The sequence below is a fragment of the Somniosus microcephalus genome, chromosome 24 (assembly GCF_052327205.1).
Source record: "Somniosus microcephalus isolate GS21.2 chromosome 24, FLI_Smic_1.0, whole genome shotgun sequence".
In the NCBI taxonomy this organism is placed as follows: Eukaryota; Metazoa; Chordata; class Chondrichthyes; order Squaliformes; family Somniosidae; genus Somniosus; species Somniosus microcephalus.
The window spans coordinates 46,460,311-46,472,398 of NC_141010.1; the positions used below are offsets into that span (position 1 = coordinate 46,460,311).

At 48.4% G+C, this 12,088-nt stretch overlaps 1 pseudogene; it reads left to right on the forward strand.

Moving 5' to 3' along the window:
• Positions 1 to 11,218: 11,218 nt before the first annotated feature.
• Positions 11,219 to 11,399, forward strand: LOC147101468 (U2 spliceosomal RNA; annotated as a pseudogene).
• The last annotated feature ends 689 nt before the right edge of the window (positions 11,400 to 12,088 follow it).

Consider the following 12,088-nt stretch of genomic DNA (forward strand, 5'->3'; position numbering starts at 1 on the left):
AGCACCCAGTGGCAGATGCACACAATGCAAAACTGACCATGTTCAGCACTAAGGGTGAAATATAATCTGTTTCCACTCCTGGTGTACACTTCTGCCTGTACCCTAGCAAGCACCAAGTCCCGTTCACCCATCACCCCTGTGCTCGCTGACCTACACTGGCTCCTGGTTCAGCAATGCCGCGATTTAAAAATTCGCATCCTTCTTTTCAAATCCCTCCATGGCCTCGCCTCTTCCCTGTCTCTGTAACCTCCTCCAGCCCTACAACGCTCCGTGATCTCTGCGTTCCTCCAATTCTGGCCTCTTGTGCATTCCCAATTTTGTTCACGTCACCATTGGCGGCTGTGGCTTCAGCTGCCTGGGCTCTAAGCTCTGGAATTCCCTCCCTAAACCTCTCCACCTCTCTCTCCTCCTTTAAGTGCTCTTTAAAACAAACTCTCTGACCAAGCACCTGTCCTAATATCTCCTAATGTGGCTTGGTGTTAAATTTTGTTTGAATCTGCTCCTGCGAAGGGCCTTGTTATGTTTCACTATGTTAAAGGCGCTATATAAATGCAAGTTGTCATTGTGACGCAGCCACTTTTTGCTGACTATTTGTATTATTCACATGAAGGTCTCAGTGCTGGAACACAAAGCACTCCCAGAGCAAGTATACCATGGCTGGCTGCACAGTAAAGCTCTCTTGACCCCAGCAACATGCTTTTGCCCCCAGTCTGAGAAAAGCACTCCCTACTCCCTCAGTGTGAAACCTTACCGATCTTGCAGACCAGCCACTCTCATTACCTCTCAGAGTAAAGCTGCCAATACATTGCCATTCCCCAGTTTGAGGGCAGTTTTGTGCTATGGCCTTACATTCAGTTGTAATTCTGATGTGACTGCTCCAAACTGGGTTTGTGTAGGGCTTTTTACAGCCAGCAGAGAGAGACAGGGGACCTGGATGGTAAAGTATGTCCAGTTCTGGTCACCACACTTTGGGAAGGATGTGAAGGCCCTTGAGAGGGTGCAGAGGAGATTTACCAGAATGGTTCTGGGGATGGGGGATCTTAGCTACAAGGACAGGTTGGAGAAGCTGGATTTGTTTTCATTAGAGCAAAGGAGGTTGAGGGGTGATTTGATAGGTGTACAAGATTATGACGGGTTTGGATAGGCTAGATGGGGAAAGGCTGTTCCCACTAGTTGATGGTACAAGGACTAGGGGACACAGATTTAAAGTTTTGGGCAAGAGATACAGGGGGATGTGAGGAAAAACCTGGAACTCGCTGCCGACGGAAGTGGTGGAAGCGGAGGCACTCAATGTTTTCAAGGGGAGACTGGATAGGCACTTGAGGGAAATAAACTTGCAGGGCTACGGGGATAGAGCGGGGGAATGGGACTGACTGGATTGCTCTACAGAGAGCAGGCATGGACTCGATGGGCTGAATGGCCTCCTTCTGTGCCGTGGGCAGGATTTTCATTGGGCCATGGAGGCGGGATTGGAGGCATGCGGGGGGTTGTTATCCTGAAATCAGGGGTCCCGACCCCATCCCGCACCCAACCCACCTCCATGCCAGTTTCAAAGGAGGCGGGTACCCGACCCGCATTGGGACCCGCCTCCCCGAGGCGGGAAGGGGATTAGTGCCAATTAACTGCCTGTTAACAGGTAGTTAACAGGCAGTTTTTAGCCTAATCCCTATTTTTAATGTTGAAGTGTGGGATTACCGACGGCTTCAAACCATGCCAAGTTAGAGGAGGTGAACCGTCGGGATGAAGGGCTTGGAGGGGTCGAGATGTTCAGGTGAGTGATGGGTGCATGAGTGCAAAGGTAAGTGTGTTTTGTGCGTGTAAAGTGTTTAAAGAAGTTCTACTAACCTTTACTTACCTTTATAGCCTTCCTTCCTTCAGGTCTCGGGAGTCCCTCATCTCACTGGCACAGAAAGCAGAATGGCTGTGAGCTGTCAAAAATTGCAGCATTCAGCTTCCTGTTCCAGGGAGATCTCTAAATCATCCTGAGAGGAAGGAATGAACTTAGAGCACAGATTGTCAGTGTTTGACAGCTTCAAACAGCTGTGAAATGCTGATATTTCATCTGTCAAAAGGTCTTGACAGATGAAATGTCAATCTGTGATGTCACCTGTTGCCGGGTGGCCCTTAATTGGCCTGCTGAGTCTGCTGGGTGGGCTCAACAAGGTCAATCAAGTCAAAATCGCGTGGGTTGGCTAGAACTCGATGGAGGCGGGACTACAACCCCGAAAGTTGTTGTCCCGCCTCCTACCCGACTCCTCAATGAAAATCCAGCCCTATGTCTCTGGTGAAAGGTACAGTGCACCACCACACTGCTCAATCTCCTCATATAGTTTCTTTGCGGACAAAAGCTCTATCTGAGCAACGTACAACAAGTGTCAGAATCAGAAGACCTGAGAGTAAATTATACAGTCCGCTGGTCTCAGAGGGATGCTCTGCTCAAAGGGAGTGCCAGTATGGTGAGTTACATCAGTGTAGCCACAAAAAAAGACTTGCATTTATATAGCGCCTTTCACAACCTCAGGATGTCCCAAAGCGCTTTACAGCTGATGAAGTACTTTTGAAGTGTAGTCACTGTTGTAATGTAGGAAACGCGGCAACCAATTTGCGCACTGCAAGCTCCCACAAACAGCAACGAGATAAATGACCAGATAATTTGTTTCATTGATGTTGATTGAGGGATAACTATTGGCCAGGACACCGGGGAGAACTCCTCTGCTCTTCTTCAAAATAGCACCATTGTAATCTTTTACATCTGCCTGAGAGGGCAGATGGGGTCTCGGTTTAACGTCTCATCCAAAAGGTGGCACCTCCGACAGTGCAGCACTCCCTCAGTACTGCACTGGAGTGCCAGCCTAGATTTTGTGCTCAATCAAAATCTCCGACCTCTGACCTGTGCTCCCTCTGACCCGTGCTTCCTCTGGGCAGGGCTCCCTCTGGGCAGGGCTCCCTCTGACCCGCACTCCCTCTGGGCAGCGCTCCCTCTGACCCGTGCTCCTTCTGGGCAGGGCTCCCTCTGACCCGCGCTCCCTCTGACCCGCGCTCCCTCTGGGCCGGGCTCCCTCTGACCCATGCTCCCTCTGGGCAGGGCTCCCTCTGACCCGCGCTCCCTCTGGGCCGGGCTCCCTCTGGCCCATGCTCCCTCTGGGCCGGGCTCCCTCTGACCCATGCTCCCTCTGGGCAGGGCTCCCTCTGACCCGCGCTCCCTCTGACCCACGCTCCCTCTGGGCAGGGCTCCCTCTGACCTGTGCTCCCTCTGACCTGCGCTCCCTCTGACCCGCGCTCTCCCTGTCAGGGCTCCCGGCTGAGTGCGCAAAATGTTTCTTTTGTTGGTGCAAACTTCTTGACGATCATAATCCTAAAGTATTTGACATTCCACAGTTTTCACTTTTGTTGCTAGAGCTCTTGGGTCACTGTTCAGGTTTGATCACAAACTCAATCTTCTCATTCGTTACTGACCAGGAGCGGCAAACACAGACCTTGGCAATAGTTTTTTAGTTGGGCCCATCCTCTCTCATCAAATCAGAATGACGTCAGGATGTGAATGGATCTTTTTGTTAAAAGTAAGACACCCAGGCGAAAGGCCAAGGTAGGACCACCTGGTGCAGGAGCTGATTGCAAAAAGTAGGAAAGATGATGAAACATACGCGGACGTATATCGCCGATCCTTCATCGTCGCTAGGTCAAAATCCTGGAACTCCCTCCCTAACAGCACTGTGGGAACACCTTCACCACATGGACTGCAGCGGTTCAAGAAGGTGGCTCACCACCACCTTCTCAAGGGCAATTAGGGATGGGCTGGAACAGCTTGGCTAGTCCTGGAGCACAAGCCTTCAGCACGACAGCCGGGGTGTTGTCGGGGCTCATAGCCTTTGCTGTATCCAGCGCACTCAGCCGTTTCTTGATATCCCGTGGAATTAATCGAATTGGCTGAAGACTGGCTTCTGTGGTGGTGGGGACCTCAGGAGGAGGCCGATATGAATCATCCACTTGGCACTTCTGGCTGAAGATGGTTGCAAACGCTTCAGACTTGTCTTTTGCACTCACGTGTTGGGCTTCAACATCATTGAGGATGGAAATATTCATGGAGCCTCCTCCTCAAGTTAGTTGTTTAATGGTCCAGCACCATTCACGACTGGATGTGGCAGGACTGCAGAGCTTTGATCTGATCCATGGGTTGTGGAATCGCTTAGCTCTGTCTATAGCATGCTGCTTCTGCTGTTTAGCATGCAAGTTGTCCTGTGTTGCAGCTTCCCCAGGTTGGCACCTCATTTTTAGGTACGCCTGGTGCTGCGCCCAGCATGCTCTTCTGCACTCCTCATTGAACCAGGGTTGGTCTCCTGGCTTGGTGGTAATGGTAGAGTGAGGGATATACCGGGCCATGAGGTTACAGATTGCGGTGGAATACAATTCTGCTGCTGCTGATGGCCCACAATGCCTCGCGGATGCCCAATTTTGAGTTGTTAGATCTGTTCTGAATCTATCCCATTTAGCACAGTGGTAGTGCCACACAACACGATGGAGGGTGTCCTCAGTGTGCAGATGGGACTTCGTCTCCACAAGGACTGTGCGGTGGTCACTGCTACCAATACTGTCATGGACAGATGCATCTGCGACAGGTAGATTGGTGAGGATGAGGCCAAATAGGTTTTTCCCTCGTTGTGTTGGTTCCCTCGCCACCTGTCGCAGGCCCAAACTGGCAGTTATGTACTTCAGGACTCAGCCAGCTCAGTCAGTAGTGGTGCTACCAAGCCACTCTTGGTGATGGACATTGAAGTCCCCCACCCAGAGTACATTCTGTGCCCTTGCTAACTTCAGTGCTTCTTCCAAGTGGTGTTCAGCATGGCAGAGTACTGATTCATCAGCTGAGGGAGGGCAGTAGGTGGTAATCAGCAGGAGGTTTCCTTGTCCATGTTTGACCTGAAGCCATGAAACTTCGTGGGGTCAAGAGTCAATGTTGAGGACTTCCAGGGCCACTCCCTCCTGACTGTGCCTTCTCTGGTGGGTCTGTCCTGCTGGTGGGACAGGACAAACCCAGGGATGGTGATGGTGGAGTCTGAGACATTGGCTGAAAGGTATGATTCTGTGACTATGTCAGGCTGTTGCTTGACTAGTCTGTGGGACAGCTCTCCCAATTTTGGCACAATTACCCAGATATTAGTGAGGAGGTTTGCAGGGTCGGCTGGGCTGGTTGTGTCTTTGTCGTTTCCAAAGCTGGTGCTGAGGTCGATACCGGGTGATCCGTCCCATTTTATTCTTAGTTTTCTGTAGCGGTATGTTACAACTGAGTGGCTTTTTGTTGTATTTGATTATAAACAGATGCAAGTAAAGAATTCTACTTAATTGTCACTAGAGATTCCGGGTAAATAAATGTCTGCCTTAAAGTCGACCCTTGCTCCAGCATCTCCTGAAGTACAGGCTTCTGTTCTATACTTCAGGGCATCGCTTATTGATAGCCGGGATCTCAGTTTGGAGACATTCCTTTGTATTGGTTGTTATTATAGTGGTATTCATGGTTCATTAGGATCTGAAAAAAAATGAACCCCAGATTCTGAGACCAGTCAGGGCCAGAGCACATTCTGGACAAGTCAAGACCAACAGTCACTACATTTTAAAGTAATGAATTGGCTGTGTGTGGCCTGCCCATGAAAGTCTTCCTCTTCATCCAAACACGTCAGACAGGGGGATTCCCATTGGGAAACCTATTGGTGGATGTAATGGTGCCTGGTGTGAAAAATAAATAATATACAACAATTAGCACACAGGCTCAAGAGAATCAAAGGGAAAAAATAAAACTGCAGGAAGTTAAACAGTTAATAAAGGATTGAACTACACTGCCCATAATATTACCCTGTCAGCTGTGGCTCAGTGGGTAGCATACTCGCCTCTGCGTCAGAAGGTTGTGGGTTCAAGTCCCACTTCAGGGCCTTGAGCACGTAAAGCTAGGCTGCCACTCCAGTGCGGTACTGAGGGAGTGCCGCACTGTCTTTCGGATGAGACGTTAAACCGAGGCTCGGCCTGCTCTCTCAGGTGGATGTAAAAGGTCCCATGGTGCTATTTCGAAGAAGAGCAGGGGAGTTATCCCTGGTGTTCTGGCCAATATTTCTCCCTCAACCAGCATAACAAAAACAGATTATCTGGTCATTATTACATTGCTGTTTGTGGGAGCTTGCTGTGTGTAAATTGGCTGCTGTGTTTCCCACATTACAACAGTGACTCCACTTCAAATAGTACTTTATTGGCTGTAAAGTGCAAGGGACGTCCGGTGGCTGTGAAAGGCGCTATAGGAATGTAATTATTTCTTTCCTTTCCATAATCTCTAGGATGCTAACCATTGTCTAGTAATTTCGGATGCCCATGTGAGGTGGGCGTAATTAATGTTTGATGTCCTGAACAGTAGAATGGCAGGAAATGGCATTACGGGTTGTCAACCCCTCCGCCAAATGAATATTGAAATGAAACGCCCCCCCGCAGCCGCTGCAGACTGGGAAACGTTATCCCGTCATCTCAGCCCGGTGCTCAACACAAGCCTGCATCTGCTGTGTGTGAGCGGCCTCTATGGGCCAGGAGAGCACGGAGCAGGGGGAAATTCTGCTCCTCAAATGGCACCTCACATTTTCTGTGTGGTGTCCAAGATTTTCTTCTCAACAACAGCTTTCGATCACAGAGAGGTACCGATATTCACTGGGCTACGACAGGCTGCTGTTACTTGGGATTGGATGTAACTGGACTGACAACGCAATGTTAATGATTAGTTAATGCTAGGTTAATGACAAATACTGTTTCGGAATTTAATCTTGATGAGGAGAGTCTAGAGGTGAGAAGGCACAGTGTATAATACTGGGTTTAGTCGAGACTGATTGTGAATACAGAAAATGGTACTTGGCACAGTGGTAATTCCACCTGTGGTTCAATTGACCCTATACAAATGGAACACAGGACCGGAGTAGGCCATTCAGCCCCTCCAGCCTGTTCCACCATTCAATTAGATCATGGCTGATCTGTATCTTAACTCCAACTTCCCGCCTTGGTTCCATATCCCTTAATACTCTTACCCAACAAAAACCTATCAATCTCAGTTTTGACATTTTCAATTGACCCCCCAGCCTCAACAGATTTTTGAGGGAGAGGGTTCCAGATTTCCGCTACCTTTTGTGTGAAGAAGTGCTTCCTGAACCACCCTGGCTCTGATTTTAAGGTTATGCCCCCTTGTTCTGGACTCCCCCCACCAGAGGAAATAGCTTCTCTCGCTACCCTATCAACTCCTTTAATCATTTTAAACACCTTGATTAGATCATCCCTTAATCTTCTATACTTGAGGGACTACAAGCCTAGTTTATGCAACTGGCCTCATAATTTAACCCCTTTAGCCCCGGCATCATTCTGGTGAGTCTGAGCTGCAAATGGCGAGCAGGTCCCATATAATTCCACTGTACCAAACTGTATCCTATTAATCTCAGCAGCTCAATATTCCTGAACCAAACCAGACCCCAAATTATAAAACCCTAATCCAATTAGTGGATTAATCAGCACATTAAATACAGTGACAATTTACCCAGTTAACAGCACCAGCTGATCGCTGCTTGAGTGATGGGCAGCGGCACACCATTAGGCCCCAGTGTCCCTGGGTTATGGAGGGGGAAACTAGCTGGAGTCCCCGTGGCTGACAGCCATCCAGTAATCCCGACTGGAAATTGTGCAGTTGTAGATCTCGATGAGGTCAGGATCGAACTCGCTGTCGGGGGGTCACACACACGAGCTATCACTGCTATCGGGGGAGTTTCTGTTGGGCAGGTGGAGCCCGTGGAGGGGAGAGTATTGGAACTCAAGGGGGATGATTTTCCCCTTTCTGCGGCTGGGACTATTGGGAGTGCCTGTGGGCAACGAATACAGAAAATATCAGGCAGGGAGGAGCACAGGCCCATCTGCCCCCGCCTGATTTTCCGTTCATTTAAATTATTTGGATCAAAAATCGTGTGGGCCTGTGAAACTTAAATCCATCCCCAGTTTCTGGAGGGCGAGGCCAATATTTATCCCTCAACCAACATCATCATTGATTTAATTTGCTGAGTGCAAGTCGGCTGCTGCATTATCCTACATTACAACAGTGACTGCATTTCAAAAGTAATTTATTGGCTGTGAAGCACTCCTGAGATCCTGAACTGGTGCTATACAAATGCAAGTTCTTTCATTATTTATACCCCCCGAACATTTGGATGATTAGATCAGTGAACTGAACCATAGATTTACAGCACAGAAGGAGGCCATTAGGCCCATTGCACTGTGCTGGACTCGGTGCTGGGTCTTTGTTTGGAGCTACCTACTCTAAATATACTGAAGAACGATTATGAAAATCATCTGGGCTAGGCACAGATTTCACATTGATTTCCCTTCCTCCTGCCCTCCCTGTTTAGATACTCAGGCAACTTGGTATCAGCTCAAAACCATCAGGTTTTCCCCGCTAACCACCCTCAAAATGCAAAGTCACACTTTTGTAAGCTTGGGCATGCACGCTAAGTGTTCAGTGTCTAATGAGCTGCCTTGCTGCGAGTACACCAGGGATCTTAAAACTTTATCTGCATTGGAGCTAAATCCAAGAAATCAGCTTGAATTCACCGGCAATGTACAAAGCCGTCCAACCTGCTCATTCAGTTAACGTTGGACCACTGAGCCAACGGTGCCATCTATTGGACAAGTGCAGCCTAGCCCTATAATTAACCCCAATGATTTTGATCGCCGCACAGGAGAAGCTGCAGACGCCTCAGCCAATGGATGGGGTGAGGGATAGGGGGAGGGGTGGGGTTAGGGTGGACTGGGGGAGGGGAAGGGGAACGGAAGGGGTTAGGGAACAGACGCCTCATGAAATTTACCCGATGGTTGCTGATGAGGATTTGTGTTGGGGGCAAATCCACAATCTTAAACATGCTGCAAAAACATGCTTCAGCAAATGATAGTTAGTTTTCCATTTGAATTTCTATATCAAGGAAGGGAGAATCAGGTGGCAATATGACCGGGAGAGTCGATTGATGTTCTGTGCAGAGTTTTTGGCATTTTATATCTCTTCTCTGATAAGTTACAAGCTTTTCAAGAACTTCTCGGAACAAGGACGTGGCTATTGGAAGAGTGGCTGTGCCTACTTTTCACTGTCAGTAACATCAGAGACTCACCGAGGTGGTAATCGCTCAGTGATTGGAATATGGCAGCTCTGTTTGGAAAGGCTGCAGAGGAAACCCATCTCTTGCTCTCAGACACTTTGTTTACACTTTTCATAAAGAATATAGAGACGGACACTACTCGGAAGATTATAACATTTGGCGATGGCACCAAACTATGTAACCAGGTGGCCAGTGTGTTGGAGATAGAAAATATTTAAAAGACCTGGAGAAATTCTGTAGATGGGCCAAGAAATGGCAAATGGAGTTTAATGTTGAGGAGTGTAAGGTAATGCAGCTCAATATTGTGATTTTCCAAATCTGCACTGGTGATGGTTGAAGCTCCTCATTGCTGGTCAAGGTTGTCCACACCTGGTGGAAAATTTAGGCTAATGCAGTTTGAATTACCACCACTGGGTCATTCCCTTCAGTCCATTCTGTCCATTCACTGAATCTTTCTGGGTTGTGGGTCCATGGGTCCTGCTAGCCCTTCGGTACTTGGCCACCTTTTATGAGTGAGCTTAGACAGTGACTATCAATCGGCTATTTAACTGTGGGGGGAATGGCCCAATCCTGCACTCAATGCCACGTCAATACATGTGCACTTTCCAGGTGATGTCACTGGATAGAGATCAGGAGGAGGAGTCTGACTGAACTTATCCCCCCATTCTTATCCTGGAAACACTGAGGCCAATTCTAGCAACAGTTAACTCAACACCGACCGGACAATGAACCTGGGGCCTTTCTGATCAAGGCAGCTCCGTTACACAGTCACATGGTGCATCTGCCTACTGAACCTTTGGGGAAGCCCGAAACCAGGAAGATTAAAGATTGAACATGTAGACACACTTATGAGTTCTTAATGAGTCCCTGGCTGGGCTTCCACCCGTTACCCTAACATGACCCTGACTCAATTTACCTGGGTCAGGGTTGTCTAACCATGCAGGGCAGACTCTCAGCAGGTTCTCAGTCACCAACAGGGAGCCCAGTGCTGCCAAGAAGGGAAATGTGCGTGATGCAGGAAGGCATCGGCCGAGAGGGGGCAGAACGGCTCCGAAGGTCGGGTAACTGAATTTTGCTTTAGGCCTCAGGTTGAGGCAAGGCCTAAATATAGGTAAGTCCTGGGGCCTGAGGATAGGGAGAGGTGACCACTACTGGGCCTGCTTCCCCCCCCCAAAGGGGCATCAGTGAGCCTTCCACCGCTGCCTCTGGGCCGACTGCCACCCCTCTACTGGGGGTTGGTGCGGGGTTGCCAACTCGGGTTGGACATAGTCCTGGATGTTTCATGACATGACCTGTCTCCAATCACCCTGCCCAGCCAAACAGCCTTCTTTTCCCATCTCCAATACTTTTATAACTAACTATTAAAAAGTGTTCAAAGAAAATGAACAAGACACACACATTTGTTAACGCCCCCCCCCCCCATGGCTTTTCTCCCACATTGCTCACAGCAGCATCCAGGAGATTAATCTTCAAATCCTGGAGACTGCAGGGCAATCCTGGAGGGTTGGCAGCCCTCGGTTCGTGGGATCAGCGATGCCAATGGTGGAAAGCAGGGAGATCGGCTGGGTGGCCTGTCTGCCATCATTTACATGCAGCATCGTGATGAAGGGGAGGCTGGCAGCCTTTCCAGCTGGGAGGGGATGTTGGCATTGTGGGGGGGGAGGTGGTAGGAAAATCCCGGTCAGGATGTGGCTGCAGCAATAGGCCCTCCCACCTGATTTCAGGTAGAGTTGTGGGAGAAAAACCCAACCCTACACTGCCACCTGGTGGCAGGAACACACCATAATGGCAATCACAAGTGCCAACTGATTTTACTGTTCATCTGCATAAGACTGAATACATTTCAAAGCTAATTAATTAGATGTGAATATATTGGACCATGCTGAGAATGTGGAAAGTGCTATATTAAAGCAAGTTTTTCCTTTTTTAAGTTCTTCCTGTATAAATACAAGTTGTTGAAGGAGGTTGAATATGCTCCACACACCACTATCCCCTCTGCAATGATATGCTTGTATTTCACATGCTGTTACATAGCACCTGTAGTTTAGATACAGTAATTTAGTGGTTCTCCTTCTTGGCCTTTTGGCTAAGATCAAGTGTAGTATCTGTTGGTATCTGATGCGTCCCCTATCCGGGGACCATGGATTGACCATGTATTGAATTGATTTTTGGAACAGGGAAAAAAAACTTCGTGGTTCTCCAGCTCTGGTGTAGTAATTCAGAGGTCTTGCGTTCAAATCCCAACATGGCAAGTTGCGAAATTGAATTGAATTAACCGGGTGGGTACATAGGAACATTAGGATTAGGCCATTCAGCCCCTCTAGTTGTTCCAGATTATGGCTGATCTGTACCTTAAATCCATTTCCCCACCTTTGATCCATGTCCCTTGATACCCTTACCCAACAAAACTCTGTTGAACATTTCAATTGACCCTCAGTATCCACTGCCTTTTGGGGAAGAGAGTTCTGGATTTCCACTGCCCCATTTTGTGAAAAAATGCCTCTTGATTTCTCTCCTAAATGACCGAGCTCTAATTTTAAGATTGTGCCCCCTTGTTCTGGATTGGCCCACCAGAGGAAATAGCTTCTCCGTATCTACCCTATCAACTCCTTTTATTATTTTAAACACCAGTAAATTATGACGAGAGCTGCTGGATTATTGAGAAAACCTAACTGATTCACAAACCCAAAACTGGCCTGGTCTACATGTGACTCCAGCCCCACACCAGGTGGTTAACTCTTAATGCCCTCAGGGCAAATAGGGGTGGGCAATAAATGTAGTCTTGCCAGTGTTGTCCACAATTATTTACCTCAATATTAAATGCCCATTGTAATCTTGCTCTGCTCCATTACCGATGCTCATCTGTGTGAATAACCAACATTTATTTACTGGATTCATACTTCTGGACAAAGCTATTGGGGGAAAAATTCAGTTGG